The 17887-nt window shown below is 34.0% G+C and overlaps 1 long non-coding RNA gene across 1 annotated transcript in view; it reads left to right on the top strand.

Moving 5' to 3' along the window:
• Positions 1–17887, top strand: part of LOC112204429 (uncharacterized) — a 110579-nt gene that overhangs the window by 29552 nt on the left and 63140 nt on the right. Inside the window, exons 2-3 of the long non-coding RNA XR_002938079.2 lie at positions 592–717; positions 8076–8143. This is a non-coding gene — a long non-coding RNA (uncharacterized LOC112204429). The remainder of the gene's footprint in view (positions 1–591; positions 718–8075; positions 8144–17887) is intronic.

Below are 17887 nucleotides of genomic sequence, written 5' to 3'. Positions count from 1 at the left end.
TATTATACTTTAAGTTTTAGGGCACATGTGCACAATGTGCAGGTTAGTTACATATGTATACATGTGCCATGCTGGTGTGCTGCACCCATCAACTCGTCATTTAGCATTAGGTATATCTCCTGACTCTTAAGCAGTTTTCTTAAATTTTGTGACTGCTATTTCTCTTCTCTCAGCAAGAGACAAAGCAAGACATTTGATATATTTATATAAATATATCAAACCAAATTCAAAGATGATATTTACTCTAAAATATTGATTTCTGCACCTACTTTTCCAACTCATTTTCCTTAAACAATTATTGCTTCTTTTAGACTTCAGTTTATCTGCTCATGCTCTAGAAAGTGCTAGGAATGCCTGCAGGCTTGGTTAGGATCTCAATCCTTTGTCTTCTAGAATATTCTTATTATAACATCTGTCATATTTCATTTTCATTGCTATTTAACTGTTTTTATTTCCTACCATCATATCTTAAGCTCCTTGAGAGAAATAACTAGTTTGTATTTATCATAGTCTCCTGAAAGCTTGACATTAGATAAATGCTGAACGAATTAGAGGAATAAATTGTTGCATTGATAGAATTACTTTTTAAAGACTTTTTCAGAAAAAATTATCCTGTTGTGGTAGCCGTGGAGATGCAACACTTGGAGTGCCCTTCAAGAGAGAAATTCCTGATTAGCTGGGAAGAATGCAGTTTGCTGACTGGCTCCATCCTTCTGGGTAAGCTCCAGTTTATGAGCTGAAAACAATTCCTTTATTGGCAGGCTCCAGCCAAGTGTTGGCATGCAAACTATGGCAACGTCGGCATCCTTTAATGGGCCATCTTTGATCCAAGGCTCTCATTGGGTTATCTGCTACTCTTTCACATCTGCATCATGGTATGAAGCCCTGCCCAATCCTACTCCATGTCCCTTTGCTTTCACAGGTTTCTGAGAGGATAGAGGATTTATCCTGCTCAATTCTGCTTCCTTCCCCATTTATCTTTCTCTGGTGTTATTCCCAAATAAATTGTTTATACTGCTACCTCCTACTCAGCATCTGCTTCCTGTTGGACTGACTGACACAACTACTGATGTAAAAGATAATTTAAAACTCTGAATCACACAAGAACACAAAGCATTTTTAAGCCTGAAATGAATTCAGATGGCTGCTAAATGCTCAGCTTTGAATTGATAACCATCATTCACTTGTCACTCCTTAGTGAGATTTATGCTTAAAGCTTCATATGTTTAGAGTTTTAGTCTTGTTTATTTTCTTCAATATTGGTTTTCTAGTAGACGTAACAGTTATTTCCACTCTTCTATTTATTTAAGAGCAATATTTTTATTATTTTAGCATGGATGTATTATTATGTTGTTCTAACTCTAATCTTAGAGCCCTTCTGTGAAATATGTGTAGTGTCACTTTAAAGTTATATTTTAATTTCTCAGCAACATTAAAAATTGCTCTATTATTACAGCTATAATTCTTGTGTTCCTGTTTCACAGACAATTTCACTACACAGGTCAAACTTAGTCCTTAACTGTAGTCTCTATAATTGGATCCATTCTTATTGCAAACTCAAAAAAATGAAAGTTCTAAAGCACAAGTCACTTAACTCTCTAAGACACAGTGATTTTGGAGACAAAATCCAGAGCAATTAAATAAACTATTGCAAAGTTGTTGTTTAGCATACCATTAAGGTCTTTTGTAATGTGAAGATGTAGCATCTGTTCCTTTCCTCTTTCTCTTCTCTCTTCTCTTTGCCTTTTTTCCCTTCTTGAAAAATTTAGTTTGATAACTTTTAAGTTAGAGTTTCACATGAAGAATGGTGGAAGTCTTGGTGGCCTACAATAGAATATCAGAGCCTATGTAAATTGAAGATGTCCATGTGGTGGGAGGTGGGATGTGATGCTGAACTGGTACAGTATCAAAGCCTGACTCTAGAGAGATGCCATTCATGCAGAAGAAAGCCCAAGGAAGAATGTTAACTTGAGTGGTAAGAAGTAATGTCTATGTATGGCACTATTCCTCATAAAGTGTTCAAACACGAGTGTGTTGAAGAGGATGTCTGCCTGTGTGTATGAGGATTGGAGGAAGTCATAGCAAAGAAGGATCAGTTTCATACAAAGGGATTGAACCTGTGTGTGTGTGTGTGTGTGTGTGTGTGTAATAATGGGAATCACTTTCTGTCAGAGAAAGGAATTACAAATATGAAAAGGGAGAAAATAAAAATGAACTGTGCATGATTGGATTTGGAGTTTGAGTTTTGGTATGAATTCATGGTATTGCACATGCAGATGAATGATAGACACATGGTAGATAGACACATGACAGATAGGTAGAGAAAAATACAGATGTAAATGCATAAATCTGTACACAGACACATGCAAACATACATATATACATACATACATACATACATACATACATATATACATACATACATACCCTAGCTGCGTCCACTAAGAGACAATTGGAGCTGTGGCACCTCAATAGTAACAAACAATTATTATGCAAAGATCTTGCTTTTGAATTACCACTCTCCACCAGAAGAAACTAAGGCTCATGAGAGAAATGGCTATTTTCAGCGCTATGGATATTAAATGACAAGATGACACTGAAATTTAGGGCTGTACCGGGAAACTTAGAAAGGTTTAAAAACTAATGGAAACATATTAAAAGGGATACAGAAGCCAGCTGAAAGCTGGTCCCACTGGTCAAGTTATGTGTGAAAATAAGTTATGATAATAGAAGTTTATATTACTTGAATAATATGAAAATCCGTAAGTCCATACTTATGTAAAATATAAATAATTTGAAAGCTTAATGAAAATATAAAAATATGTTTTATGAAAAATATTTATATAGTCTAAAATACATTGTATACTTGTATCAAAATATCAAATGTATACCCTTTATGTGTACAATTTTGTAAACATAATTAAAAATAAAATAAAATATATTTTTCTACAAAAAAAGAGAAACAAAGTGCCTTTACAATGGGAGTCCTGTGAGATACCACCTTAATCAAGAGAGCTACGTAATGGAGAAATTAAAATTGTACATCATATGATAGGAAATGTAAGAGGAAAAAATAATGTTATAAAAAATTGACATTCTTTTCAAAACCATATAAACTTTATTTTTTCTTAAAATTTTATGGTATCATTTTAAAAATTAATATAATAATTTTATCCTTGCCTATATCACAAAACTTTTATAAGCCTCCCAAAACAGAAATTTATGTAATAATTTTTAAAACATTCACATAAACATCAGTCACTTTAATAATTCATCAGAAGAGAGTTATATGAGAAGTGATTCTCCTAGGTGACTGAATAGTTATATAAAGCTGGAATGATAATTGTAGATCTCAGAGCTACAGAGGAAAAACTAGTCTGCTCCCACAAATGTGTTACTTTAAGACTCTCTTTAACATTTAAGGATTAACTGGTGGAGAAAGATAATAAGGTTCAAAGGGAACAGGGAAAATCACACATGGAGAATGGAGAGAATTTAGCCAATATTCATAATTTTAAATCTGACTTAAAGTATGCAAGTACTCTATAGAATTTTATATTCTAAGAAAATAATCAAATTATAATATCAACAGACTTAGAGAAAATATTCCCCATATTTGTTACAGAATAGATTACTATCCATAATAAGAGAACTAAAACAAAAAAAGTCAAGAAAAAAATGGACAGAAATGGAAAAACAATTGACTTACAATGCTTAGGCTTACTGTATTTATATGTAGGTGTTTTTAGTTTAAAGCAAATGAAATATAGTATGGAGTTTATTTAGAGAGCAGTTATATTTATTAAAATAATATTTTGTAACTCCAAGAAATTGTGGGTGAACTTGAAAATGTTCAGATCTAAGACAAAAATGATGCCACAATACTGTTCACATTGCAGATACCCCCACTGCATTTGTTGAATATAAATACCATGTTTGCAACATTAACCTCAGTGACACCTGACAATGGAGATGCTGCTGGTATGTCAGAAGTGATTTTGGTGAGATTCCTGTTTACTTGTGTCTCTAATTACTGACACAGCATCTACTTATAGAGTACATATCTAACTTGTAATGCGTGCATGTTTCATTAATTCAAGGGAAGTTAGGCCTAAGATATTGATCAATTCATGCAGACTGCACACAGTACAGAAGAGGGGCTCCCAAAAGGTAATAAGAAACTATTTTAAGGATGCTACACAGTCATGAAAGACAGGCATAAGAAGGAATTTCATTATTTTTAATTTTTTAATTCTTTAAGTTTACATACACAAATGTACATATGCACATAATGGGAAAGCAATATAAGTTGTGTGTGTATGTGTGTGTATAAACATAAAGAGGTTCAATGATCACTGAAAGTATTTCATCACTGTGATAAATTAATACAAATAAAACAACACTGGGCATAGGTTTCCTCTAAATAACACCTCCCAAATAACATTTCCACAGGCTGACTCAAACAGAGTGAAAAGAAACAAAAGGAATTATGCAATTTAGTAACCGTTTACTTGTGAAAAAATAAAGACAAAAATTTAAACCTGTACAATAATTTGAAAGCAAGATTTGTCAATATAGCCAAATTCTTGACCAACCAGTAAAAATTACAGGAAATTATTTTCAATAATTATGCAAATATTTTGATAGAAACATGTTCATCTGTACCAGAATTGGTTTTTATAGAAAGATTAAAATAGGACAAATGAAATTTTATTTTTAAATTATTATTATTATTTTGATAGAGTTTCTCTCTATCACCCAGGCTGGAGTGCAGTGGCGTGATCCCCGCTCACTTCAGCCTCTGCCTCCTGGGTTCAAGCGATTCTCATGCCTCAGCCTCAAGTAGCTGGGATTACAGCTAATTTTTTTTTACTTTTAGTAGAGACGGGGTTTCACCATGTTGGCCAGGCTGGTCTTGAACTCCTGGCCTCAAGTGGTTCATCCACCTCGGCCTCCCAAAGTGCTGGGATTACAGGCATGAGCCACCATGCCCAGCAACAAAATAAAATGTTAAGTATATTGCTGTAATGGAATAAAATACAACTATTAACATAATGTTGTAAAAGTTCATAAAAAACCTCCCAAATGTTCACAACTTCATTCATAGCAGTCGCAAAAGTGGAAACAACTCAAAAGGATTACAAATTGTCATATATATATATATATATATATATATAACACAACAATAAGGATTTCGAGACCAGCCTGGCCAACATGGTGAAACCCCATCTCTACTAAAAATACAAAAATTAGCTGGGTGGTGGCGGGCGCCTGTAATCCCACCTAATAGGGAGGCTGAGACAGGAGAATGGCTTGAACCTGGGACGTGGAGGTTGCAGTGAGCCGAGATTGTGCCACTGCACTCCAGCCTGGGCGACAGAGGGAGACTCCATCTTAAAAATAAAATAAAGTAAAAAGAAAAAGCTGAACATTAAAGAATAAATCCTCTCTAATTTTATTTGAATACAGTTCTAGAGCAGACACAAGTAATGTGGAGTGATAAAAATCAGATCAGTTGTTGCCTGAGTCGAGGAAGCAGACAGGTGCAGTTGGAGATAATGATTGCTAAGAGCAGGAGGTAACTTTCTGGGCAGATGGTAAGTTCTTTATCTTGACTGGGTGCTATGTACGCAGATACTACATACAAATATACTTTTGTTCTTAGAAAGAATAATAAATATGAAGCAGAAAACCCTTTGAGATGATGGCTATATTTATGGCATTGGCTATGGTTATGATTTCACAGGTACAGACTTAACTCCAAGCGTATCAAGTTGTAAACATTAAAAATGTGCAGCTTTTTGTATGTCAATCATACTTCAATAAAATGGTTTAAAAATGCACAGGTGTCAAAAAAAAGTCATTGTGCATCAAATGTCTTTACAACTCAAAAAATAATGTTTTAGAGGTGAGATTATGATGTAAGAATATTTGTGATACAGTAAATTAAAAAGAGGGCTTTATAAAACTGTGTAATGCATGTAAGATGTATGTGTGTGTATGTGTGTATGGTAAGTATGTGTATGTGTCTAAAGAAAAACTGCCAGGAACACATAGACTACTGTTTTTGTATGTTTATATTGAATTTAATTGTATGTATTCACTTATTTTCCACATTAAAATTAAAAATGCAAGCACAATAAATTATTTAGAAATGGACTGATGGAAATGCAGCTAAGTCAGAAGCAATGGAAGTAAGTTCTTTGTACCTGAATGTACACACATCTGCACTGCAACCACAAACATAATTTCCCAATTTCTAATTTTTCTATTTGTCTCTTACCACACCCTAATCTGATATTATTTAATATAGCACGTTACAGTGTTGATCATTTATTATTATCATATTTTCCTTTTTTTCCATGAGTTATGCTATCCCTGCATAATAAGGGAAAAGTAACAATTCTATTCATTTTTGTATCCTGGTGACTAATAGAAAGTAAAAATGAAATTGCTGATTATTAAATGGATCAATGAATTCCCTAGCGGCAGAAAATATATTGGCCAATGATGGCTATATCCAGAACTACAGAACTCCTGTAAACTTTGGCCACAATGGACCAAAAATGGTTAAAACAAAAATAAATGTTTGTAGGTATTATTTTGACACTTTCTTCCCCATCTTATTTAAAATTTGGATTTAATATCAGGTAAAACAATTTAGTGAATTTTCTTCCTCAATTCATAGCACATTTTAAAAATCATAAGTCCAGCACTGGACATTTTATATTTATGTTTAAATTTGCTCATGTCCTTTCATTATCACTTCTATTTCCTGTCCTCCTATAAGAACTATAGTACACAGTTTCATACAGATACTTACATATAAGCTACACTTACATATAAGTGTAGCTATAGTATATTTGTGGAATAAATGCTTTAATATACACAAAGAGTATTATGCTCTAAATATTATCCCCTTCCAATTATTCAAAATTATTAGTGCATTCTTGTAGGTTTTGGGAGACTTTCTTTGGCAATTTGCTGAACCACAGAGCAAAAACCACATTTAATTTCAGTAAATGATGCCAGACTGCTTTCTACCATAGCTTTCACAATTAATACACCTGAGAGTAGAGTGTGAAGTTTCCCTCCCCTTACATCCTTTCCAACCCTTGGTATTATACTCCAATGCGCTATTCTGTTATTCTGATGTGTAATGTGGTATCCTTCTTGTACCATGGGTGCAAAATAAATCTTTATTATTTTAAGCTATTGAGAATTCTGGATCATTTGTTACTAAAGCCTATAACCTGTCCTGATTGATTCAATGCCTATTCAAGCTTTCACTCTACTGAATGTTTAGAGCCATGTCAATTGGGTGTCCCTGAGGTTGTTAAGCTTGGGGTTTTACTTTGACAGTTTAGATATTAAAAACACATTTGTTTGTTACCACCTTACCAGCTATTTATGCTGGAAAGTTAAAAGGAGACTGGAGTGCAATACCAGCCAATTGTAAGCATATAAAATGTCCATTATTCTATGTAATCCTTGCAATTATTTATGATGGATCATGATTTTGAAGTTGTTCAACTGTGAGAGCTGCTACTATATGATATGTCTCTAATTATCTATATAGTCATATAAAAATACAGCCACAGTGTTTTGTATAAAATGTTCAATTCTTAAGTATGTAATAGCTGATTTAGGTAGATGGGAAGCTTGATTAAAGCAGCAGCAATCAAAGTACTAGTCAAAGTAGTAAAATTAACCACTATCCTTAGGCAGTTGCAGAAATACTTGCAAACTAGTGTACTCTGCCATTTGGAATTAAATAAGAGCAGGGTTATGGTGTCACAATTTCAATAAATCATTACATTTAATTAAACATAGCAATAGAAGAGCTACACTCTTAATTAGGACTTATGGTTATAAGTATTTTAGAAACAATACAAAGTAATCAATTTGCTGGCCAGAAAGAATAGAAAGTGAAAATACACTTACTGAACTCGATTTTTCACTCTATATTTTATTTTTTATCACAAATATTTACATGAAAATAAAACTCCATACTGTTTTATTCTCCAACGACACTGAGATTGTCATTGACATTTTTTCTTTCTTGGCCTTTCCAGGTGGACAATAGAAATCTTGAATGCTTATGGTATGGGTGACCATAAAAGAACAAATTCAATGTCTAAGGGTAAGGTCCAGGACTCTCTTTTGATTTTGAGATAGAGAAACACAATCTGAACCAGTTTAGGCAACACAAAGAAACATAGCGGGGGATAAAGGAACATCAATGATTGCTAAAAACAAAATAAAATGCAATTAGGATTCTATAAATTTGTATCCCATTTGTCCTAAGTTCTCTATGCAAATTTAATTCCCTCACCAAAGATTTCTTCATGAAACCATAAGCATAAACTCGATATATTTCTAGTTTTGAAATCCAAAAACTTGGTTTTTCTTAGTTCCAGTTTTAACATTCTACGACCACCCAAAGTAGCCTGGTGTGAATTACATAATCATCCCCATGACAAGGGGCTGGGCAGTATACTTTCCTTACAACCCTGGTTAAAATATTTGACTCTCCTTAAGGAAAAAACACCTGCAAGTAAATGTGCAGAGGTGAGGGGATGCAGGAGACAGAGGGTATAGATTGCATATATGTAATTTTTCTAACTTTAAAAGTTGAATATTATTAATGGATTAAACTTTGCTATAGGTAAGCATAGCAAGTAAGCAAGTAAGTAAACAACAATAACAAGCAAAAACAATGAAATAATCACTGGCCCCTTGGCCCCTTGAATCCCCCTCTGAAGGATAAGACAAAAAATAAAAATGAAAAGATTAACTACAAAATGTTTATCTAAATTACCCAGAGTTGTTAAAAGACCCTAAGATGTCTACCAACTCCACAATTATCACAGGAAATTTGGTGAAAGAAAACAAACAATACTACTAGGTGGAGAAAAATGTTGCACATTTTTTATTATAAAGAACAGCTAAGGACAGGTGTGATAGCTCACATCTGTAATCCCAGCACTTTGGGGGGATGAGGTGGGCAAATTGCTTGAGCTCAGGAGTTTGAGACCAGCCTGGGCAACATGGCAAAACCCCATCTTTACCAAAGAAAAAAAAATGGTGGCACACCAAGAACCAGGTAAGCTGATGTTGTCTGGGGCAAGAGAAGTTGGATGTCCCAGCTCGAAGAGTGAGAGCAAATTTGCCCTTTCTCTGCCATTTTCTTTTAATTTACAAAAATTGTATATATTGTCACATACAAAATGTTTTGAAATATGTATACATTGTGGAATAGCGAAATTGAGCTAATGAACATATTCACTACTGCACATACTCATCGTTTTTGTATGGTGAGAACACTTGAAAAATAGTATCTTAGCAGTTTTCAACCATGTAATACACTGTTATTAACTATAGCTGCACACAGCTGTGCAATATTTATTTATTCTATCCACCTGAAATTTTGTATCCTATGACCAACATTATCTCAACTCCCCCATCCCCTGCCCCTGGTAACCATCATTCTACTGCCTAGTTCTATGAGTTTGACATCAGAAAAGGGGTTGATTCCAAAATATATAAGCAACTCAAACAACTGAATATTAAGAAAATATATAACCCAATTGTAAAATAGGTGAAAGATCTGAATAGGCATTTCTCAGAAGAAGATAAAGAAATGGCCAAAAGGTACATAAAGGAAACACTTAAAAAACTAATCATCAGAGATATGCAAATTAAAACCCCACTGAGTTATCACTTCTGCATTTTTATCTATTTGGGCTTTCTCACACTGTGGAGGGCCATCTGCTTTAATCATCTCACCAATCCAAATGCTAATCTCTTCTGGAAACATCTTCACAAAGACACCCAGAAGTAATGTTTTACCAGCTGCCTGGGAATCCCTTAGCCCAGTAAAGTTGACATAAAATTAATCACACCCTGCAATGGCAGAGTTGAGGAGTTGCAACAGAGATTGCATGGCGCGCAAAACTGAAAACATTTGCCATCTGGTCCTTTACAGAAAAGGTTTGGCAATTACTACCTAATTTGATTATTTCATGTCTTTTCTTTGATCCCCAAATCTCCTATGCTTCCTCTGATATTTTCTCCACTTTCATTGAGAAAATCAGTCTAACACACACAAATATTCTCATCTTCCCATCACAAAACACAAATTTATTTCCATTTCCCCCTATTTTACTCATCTTCAATCAGTTTAAAAGGAGGAAGCGCACTTTTTTTCTACAAAAGGTTTATCATACTTGTAGTGCTCCGAGTCCCATCCTTTATTTTCTTCTTCAATATATTGCCCCTTCTGTAATTCCTTCTCTCTCTTTGCATTACTCCTTGGCTCTCTATTCTTGGTTAATAAAGGTAATAGCAGTAAAAGGTGAAAGGGGTTTTTTGTTTGTTTGTTTCCTGGGCATAAACTCATCCTAGAAAATATTACCAGTTTCTGTAACTGTCCTTTTCCTTCTATGCTTCCAAGTTCACAGAAATTTAATGATTCCATAAACTCATAGGGGACTGATTGATACATTTCACCAGAGAAATCCAAGATCTAGTAATCATACTTCTTTACTCCCCCAATGAATAATTCCATTTCTCAGTGATGTTAATCTCAACAAGACTGAAAAGGAAAGAAAGCTGATTGAATTAATTTATAGGAGTATTGAAGGCCAATAATCTCTCCATTCAGAAAGATATCTTATTTGAAAAGCGAAGACTTGCTACTCAAAAGGATTTCTAGCTGGTGAAATTTTCAGAACAGGAAAGAGAAAGAAACCATTGTAAGTGATAGAAAGTCTGTTGTTGTTCAGTTTTTGTTTGTTTTTGTTTTGCTGCACGAAGGGCACCACATAGTTTTTTTGTTCTTTTTTTGTTTTGTTTTGTTTTTTACAAGGGCTTCTAATTATGATTATTATCTATTTCACATTAAGTGATTTAAACAATATATTATAGAAATAGCAGCAGGAGCAGCAATGACAAACATTGACTCAGGTATAGAATTCTGTTCACTAGGCACCGTGCTAAGTACTTTAAATGTATTATCTCAGTTTATCATCAACCCTTTGAGACAGGTACGCTGGTTTTACCCATGAGGAAATCAATCTTAGAGCGGCAACTTGCCCAAGATCACTCAGTTACTAGGTGATAGTGTAAATCAAAGCACCCTGACTCCTGAGTTTTCTATATTTGTCATTGGACTATCTCTTGTAAACGAACCCAAACTGCAAAAACTGCATTGTCACCAAGAAAATGATTTTAGGACATCACCAGTACCCATATCTAGTTGGAACAGCCAAAAGGCTGAGAAAGAAATATGCTAAGGTTATACAATAATAGCTAATACTAATTGAGTCTTTTATATAAATTTACCCTCTTAATATTCACAATAATCCTTATGAGATAGATACTTTCATTATAATTTTATGTATGAGGAAACTAAGTTACAGAGAGATTAAGTAACTTGCTCAAGATGACACAGGTAGTCAAAGAAGAATTATGACTTGAAATTAGCATCCTGGGCCCCCAGCTCAGTCTTAATCTCTCAGTCTCTGCAGTACTTAGTTGTATCATATTCTGTTTGGTCACATTTTTTCCATCTCTTAGAATCCTTAGGTAATCAATATTGAAACTGAAAACTACTGATTACACACACACACACACACACACACACACACAAATTCATGCAAGCCCACTATGATGAGCTATTTGGCAACTTAGAGCAGACTATTTTCTCTATAACCACAAAAAATAGGTCACCCAAGGCAGGAAATCACAAGTGGAAGAGGTATCTGAGGAAACGTGCTGATCTCAGTGAGTTATGAGGGTGTTTTGTCACAGAGAATTATAAAATGCAATTCTGGATGGCTTTGAAGAGCAGACGGCATGAATAATTATATTCTTATTTACTTTACATTACAACCACAAAGAAGGTAGTGCTCTTGTCATTTTGGGAGATTAAGGGGTTTATTCATTTAACAATTGGTGGTGCCCAAAATTTAAACATAGCTCTAACTCCCAATCCTGGTATCTTAATATCTGACATGCTCCAAAAAAATGACAAGGAATAAAGAGACCATTTTTGGAGTCAACGTGTTTACAAAACAAACAAGAAAATAAGAAAAACAATGAAGGGAGAAAGGAAGGATTTTTTAAAAAGATTATATTATCATTATGCCACTCTTAAAATTAGAAAGGATTTAATCGGGTGAATTAACAAAGAGAACTTCATAGTAATAAGCTTGTAAGAATGCTTCATAAATTCATGGTAAAGCAATAAAACTGAGAAAAAACACAGAAAACATGAGGGGAAATTACAAAAATTATTTTATAGCTGCATTAAGAAATTCTACCCTGCTCAATTTAAAATAGGGCAAAATTTTTATGAGGTACATAGACATATCAACAAACTAGGTTTGTTTATTTTTGAGGAGGTGTGGGATCCACGTGTAGCATTGTAGCATAAGTTAAAAACAAGTGCTTATAAAAAATTGAAATTTAGATGGAATCTTAATGGATATGAGGTAATTCTATGTGGGATGGAAGATGGAGTATAAAATTAAGGTTCATGAAATTGTAAAAACTTGAGTGGATCAACTGGGACTTAACCAACACCCTGAAATTGCCCAGAAATAGTAATGAGGTAGCATAGAGTCCTGGCTAAGAGTATGAGCTTTAAAATAAGAGTACCCAAATGAAAATCCTCAATCAATGTACCAAATCCTCGTACCAAATGTCTGTTTCTCACTTACAAAATTGGCTTTTTATTAACAACATTCATATCATAAAGTTGGTGTGTACATTAGGTAAGAAAATATATGTAAAGTACGTGGGGTTAGTATTTGGTATATCATAAACAACAAATGAAATTTTATGATATATACAATTATGTTATTGATATCTATATAAATCTATATCTACCCATATTTATATCTATCATAAATCATTGGGTCAAAGTTGGGCTTAGCTCAGCACTCTGACACTTCTCCTAAATATTTTTTCTGAATATTCTTCCAGGAAATGGAATGAGTGAGAATAGAGATAATCTTAATTTACAGAGAAGAGATTAATTATGGTTTGTGATAATGATCCTTTTGAGTCTGAAAAGAAAAGGAGGACAGTCATTCAGGCTATTGTTCCTCTGTTAGCAATGTTTACTTCCAGAAACTCTGTTTTCTGGAAGCTGTTATATGTTCTGTCTCTCTCACACTCACAAAACTCTCCTGATAATATCTATTTAACTAGTTCACAAGTCAGTTATTTCTGTATGCATGTATCTCGAGTCTGAGATTTATCCAGCATTCTTTCAACATATATGTACTGGTTATTTAATCCTTCACAAGGTCTACAGTGGACATTGAGGGACAAAACAGAAAATGTGCTCTCTTTTAGCTTCTAATCTGGTAAGAGTGACAGAAAAAGCACAGGTGAGGTAGCAGTATAATCATGAAACACATAAAGCAAAATAACAAGGTAGAATAGACAGAGTTTGTTCATACAGACTGATCAGAAAAAAAAACTGTTAAATTATGTAGGAAATTATGTAAATCTGGAACTGGAATTACCTTTTAATAATATGCAGAGACATTAAAATAAACTGCCTACAGAGAGTGAAAAAATAATAAAATGGAGAAATACAAGAGATAAGAGACAAGGTATCACTGAAAATAAGGAGATAATAAACACATTCTTCACATTAGAATTTCTGGTTTCTGTCCCTCCTGAGGTCTAACTGTGTTTCCTAACCATGCACCATTCCATTGCTTTACCCTGTGTGATTAAGCTCCTTGTTGATTATTTGCAACCAAATATTACATGAATACACAATACATCACATAGTGATACAGAGTTCTCAATTTGACTTGCATTTTATGGAAAGATCTTCTTTCAGCATAGGATTAATGGAGACATACTGGGAGAGGAGTATGAGTGAAAGACATTTTCTGTTACACAGATCTTTCTGTCTATTCTAAAACCTCCTCAGTAAACTTGGACCATACTTGATTTCTTACACTTTCTTGTCTCTTAGGATATTCTCTCTGCCACTGCCACCACCTTTCCCCAAAAATTGTGAGGTTTGTTTTGTCCTTCTTGAAACAAAATTTCCTTGTGCTTGGTACATTGTAAGACTTCTAACATTGTTATTATTCTTAACACCATCATCTCTATCTTTTTCTTCTTCATTATCATCATCACCACCCTCCTGTTTCTCATTATACAACTAGTAAGAGGATAACCTTGTATTTCTAAAACTAGGCAATCTGGCTCTATAGTAGAATGTACATAGATGTAAAGTAAATACCAAAGACTCAGTGCTAAATACACAAGAGGCTGCAGTAAATAACTTAAGCTTGATGTAATTCTAATTTAACTAAAAACAATCATTGTCTTTGGACCACTTAGGTTGTATTTTGGCTCAAATCACTTAATAATGGCTTCACAATGTGCTTTTCATGAGGCTGAGATAGATAGGTAATAACCTTATCTGAGTAAGTCAATATTGTGCTTTTAGAAAGATAAGTGATTTAACAGATTCAAGTACTAGCTCTAAAACATATAATTTTTTTATTTTGTAGTCTATTAAAGATCTTTAAGCCTCATCAGTAATAGTGGAATAATATCTACTTTGGGGTTGCTGTGAATCTTAAATAAGATGAGGTATGTGAGTTCAGTTGCCTAGTGTGTAGGAATTGTTCGTTAAAAATAAGATACTTTCCCTTAAGCCTTAGTCAGATTCCAGTTCTAATAACTAGGTTCCTGGTAAAACTTGAGAATAAATGTAATGAAATAAGATTTGTATAAATGATAACTAAAATGGTAAAGTCTTATGAACTATAAAGCGGCCTTTTTATACTTATTATATAAAGCCTTGTTAAGTTCAGTAGATCACAGTGTTAATGGGTACAGTATGCTTCTGGTGCTTTACTTTCAGAGATTATTCACTGTGGAATCAGTCAATTGGAATGTCTTTCTTTTAATTGACTAATATGTTACCTGGAAACATTTTCTTTTCCTTGAAAATTATTGCTAATTCCTGACACTATTGTCTAAAGCAACAACATTTCTTTTCACCACATTTTTTCAGCAATCTCTCTCTCTCTCTCTCTCTCTCTCTCTCTCTTCTATTCTAGTTATTTTTATGCCCTTGTCTATATTTGAGACTATGACAAGAACATCCTCAAAATATTGCTAAACATGTTTATAGTCTCTCAATTTGTTCAAATATTTTTTGACAGGTGTACTGAAAAATAAACTACTTAAGAAAAGAATAGGCCAGGCATGGGGGCTCACATCTCTAATCCCAGAACTTTGAGAGGCAGAGGTGGGTGAATTGCTTGAGTCCAGGAGTTTAAGACCAGCCTGGGCAACGTGAGGAAACCCCAACACTAGTAAAAATACAAAAATTAGCTGAGCACGGTGGCACACATCTGTAGTCCCAGCTACTCCAGAGGCTGAGGTGGCAAGAGGAGGTTGCAGTGAGCCGAGATTGTCCTACTGCACTACGGCGTGGGCAACACAGTAAGACCCAGTCTCAAAACAAACAAATAAACAAACAACAGAATATTAAATGTACAATACAATTTAGACATATATTAATTATACTTTCCCTGTTTACTGTTAATTTTAAAAATGCCTAATACTTCCACAATGGAGGCAGTCTGGTATAATGGATATACCCGCATTCACATGCCAGCTCCACCATCTCTGATTGTGCGAGTTTGGGACAATTACCTAACCTCTTCTAAGCTTCTTTTCCTCAGTATCAAAATAATATTGAGAATTTATCCATCATAGAGTTATGGTAAGAATTAAATGAAATTATATGTGCCTATTGCATATCAAGAAATAGGAAAAATTTAACTCATAGTTGCTATTTTCTTTCAATAGTATGTATTACTTAGCAAGTATTTACAAAACACTTTCAAATGCATTATCTTGCATATGATAACTCTGTTATTTGATAGAGAAAATAGTATAAACCCCATTTCATAGGTAAAGTAACTAGAATCTATATTTCCTGCCTCCAAATCCTTGTACTTTAAATAGGCAGTCACATGTCTTTTAACTGAGTTCCCTGACCCAAGAGGACATTCTGTAGTTGCTCCCAAGACAGAGATATCTAGACAACTCATTTAGAACAAGTTTCTTCCCGATCTTTGAGAGCAAATGCTCATGACTATTCCTTTCATTTGGCTTTTCAATACTTTTGGAGGAATTTCAATTAACTCAGAGGTTAGTATAAGGGTGAAAAGTTAAAGTTAACTAAACAAGTTATTTCATATATTTTTACTATGTATGCAAACCAAGACGTTGCAGAGGCTTGCAACATATTTTGAAAAAGAAAAGGATAAAAAATATCACTTGAAGCTAATGATTAATAAGAAAAAATAATAATGATGGAATAAATGCAGGCAACAAACATTTAATAAGGACCCATTTGAATATTCTTACTCTGCAGTGAATTCAATTGGAACCCAAGTTTAATTTTTTGAAGATATCATAAAGTCAATAAAATAATACATCTAGCCAAACCATTAGGAATATTGTAATTTTAGACTCTATTTACATTAAATGCTCTTTTAAAAAATTGCTTCAGTGTTCCTAATTACATTTAAAAACAGGATTCATAAGTGTACATGGTTAATACAACTCTGGCAATGCCATATTTTTTTGGTATTTCTGAAAAAGGAAACCACAAGATATTTTTCAGCAGAATTCATTTTCATGAAACTACACAGCAGATTTGCTGACCAAACATGTTCCAGTAATTTGTGCTTGGAAGGTTTTCTTTTTTTTAATGTATTTCTATGCTGGATGACTATGTAGATGAGAAGATGCATCTGTGTATGAAAAGTGGCCCAAATCCTACTCTCAGTGATACATGAAAGCTATGAAAACACCGAATAAATACCCTGTACATAAGCACATCTTATATTTCATGTTTAAGTTAACAAGAATTCAAATGTTTATAATCTCCAGTGAAACTTAAGAGATATTCATATAACACACACAACTGCTTATATTAGATAGCCATCTGTTTATAGATATCAAATAGCTCATATTTTGAAACAATTTTTTTGTTGTTATGTAAGTTAAAATTTGACACATGGTAGGGTAAGAGGCAATAGTAAAAACATGCTGCTGAAAAGAAACCTGATTAATTATGAACAGAAGGATATTTTAGCACAGATTTTTTTCCTATTTCTCACAACTATAATTGATATGTCAATATTATTGTGAAAACTGTTTCTTTTTTATTATATTTTAAGTTCTAGGGAACATGTATACAACGTGCAGGTTTGTTACATATGTATACATGTGCCATGTTGGTGTGCTGCACCCATTAACTCATCACTTACATTAGGTATATCTCCTAATGCTATCCGTCCCCACTCCCTTCACCCCATAACAGGCCCCAGTGTGTGATGTTCCCTACCCTGTGTCCAAGTGTTCTCATTGTGCAATTCCTACTTATGAGTGAGAACATGCGGTGTTTGGTTTTTTGTCCTTGCGACAGTTTGCTAAGAATGATGGTTTCCATCTTTATCCATGTCCCTACAGAGGACATGAACTCACCCTTTTTTATGGCTGCATAGTATTCCCTGGTGTATATGTGCCACATTTTCTTAATCCAGTCTATCATTGATGAACATTTGGGTTGGTTCCAAGTCTTTGCTATTGTGAATAGTGCTGCTATAAACATACGTGTGCATGGGTCTTTATAACCTCATGACTTATAATCCTTTGGGTATATGCCCAGTAATGGGATGGCTGGCTCAAATGGTATTTCTAGTTCTAGATCCTTAAGGAATCACCACACGGTCTTCCAAAATGGTTGAACTAGTTTATAGTCCCACCAACAGTGTAAAAGCATTCTTATTTCTCCACTTCCTCTCCAGCACCTGTTGTTTCC

Source organism: Pan troglodytes, chromosome 11 (genome assembly GCF_028858775.2).
Source record: "Pan troglodytes isolate AG18354 chromosome 11, NHGRI_mPanTro3-v2.0_pri, whole genome shotgun sequence".
NCBI classification, from domain to species: domain Eukaryota; kingdom Metazoa; phylum Chordata; class Mammalia; order Primates; family Hominidae; genus Pan; species Pan troglodytes.
Note: the sequence above shows the minus strand (reverse complement) of the source record. Positions and strands in the feature narration are given on the sequence as shown.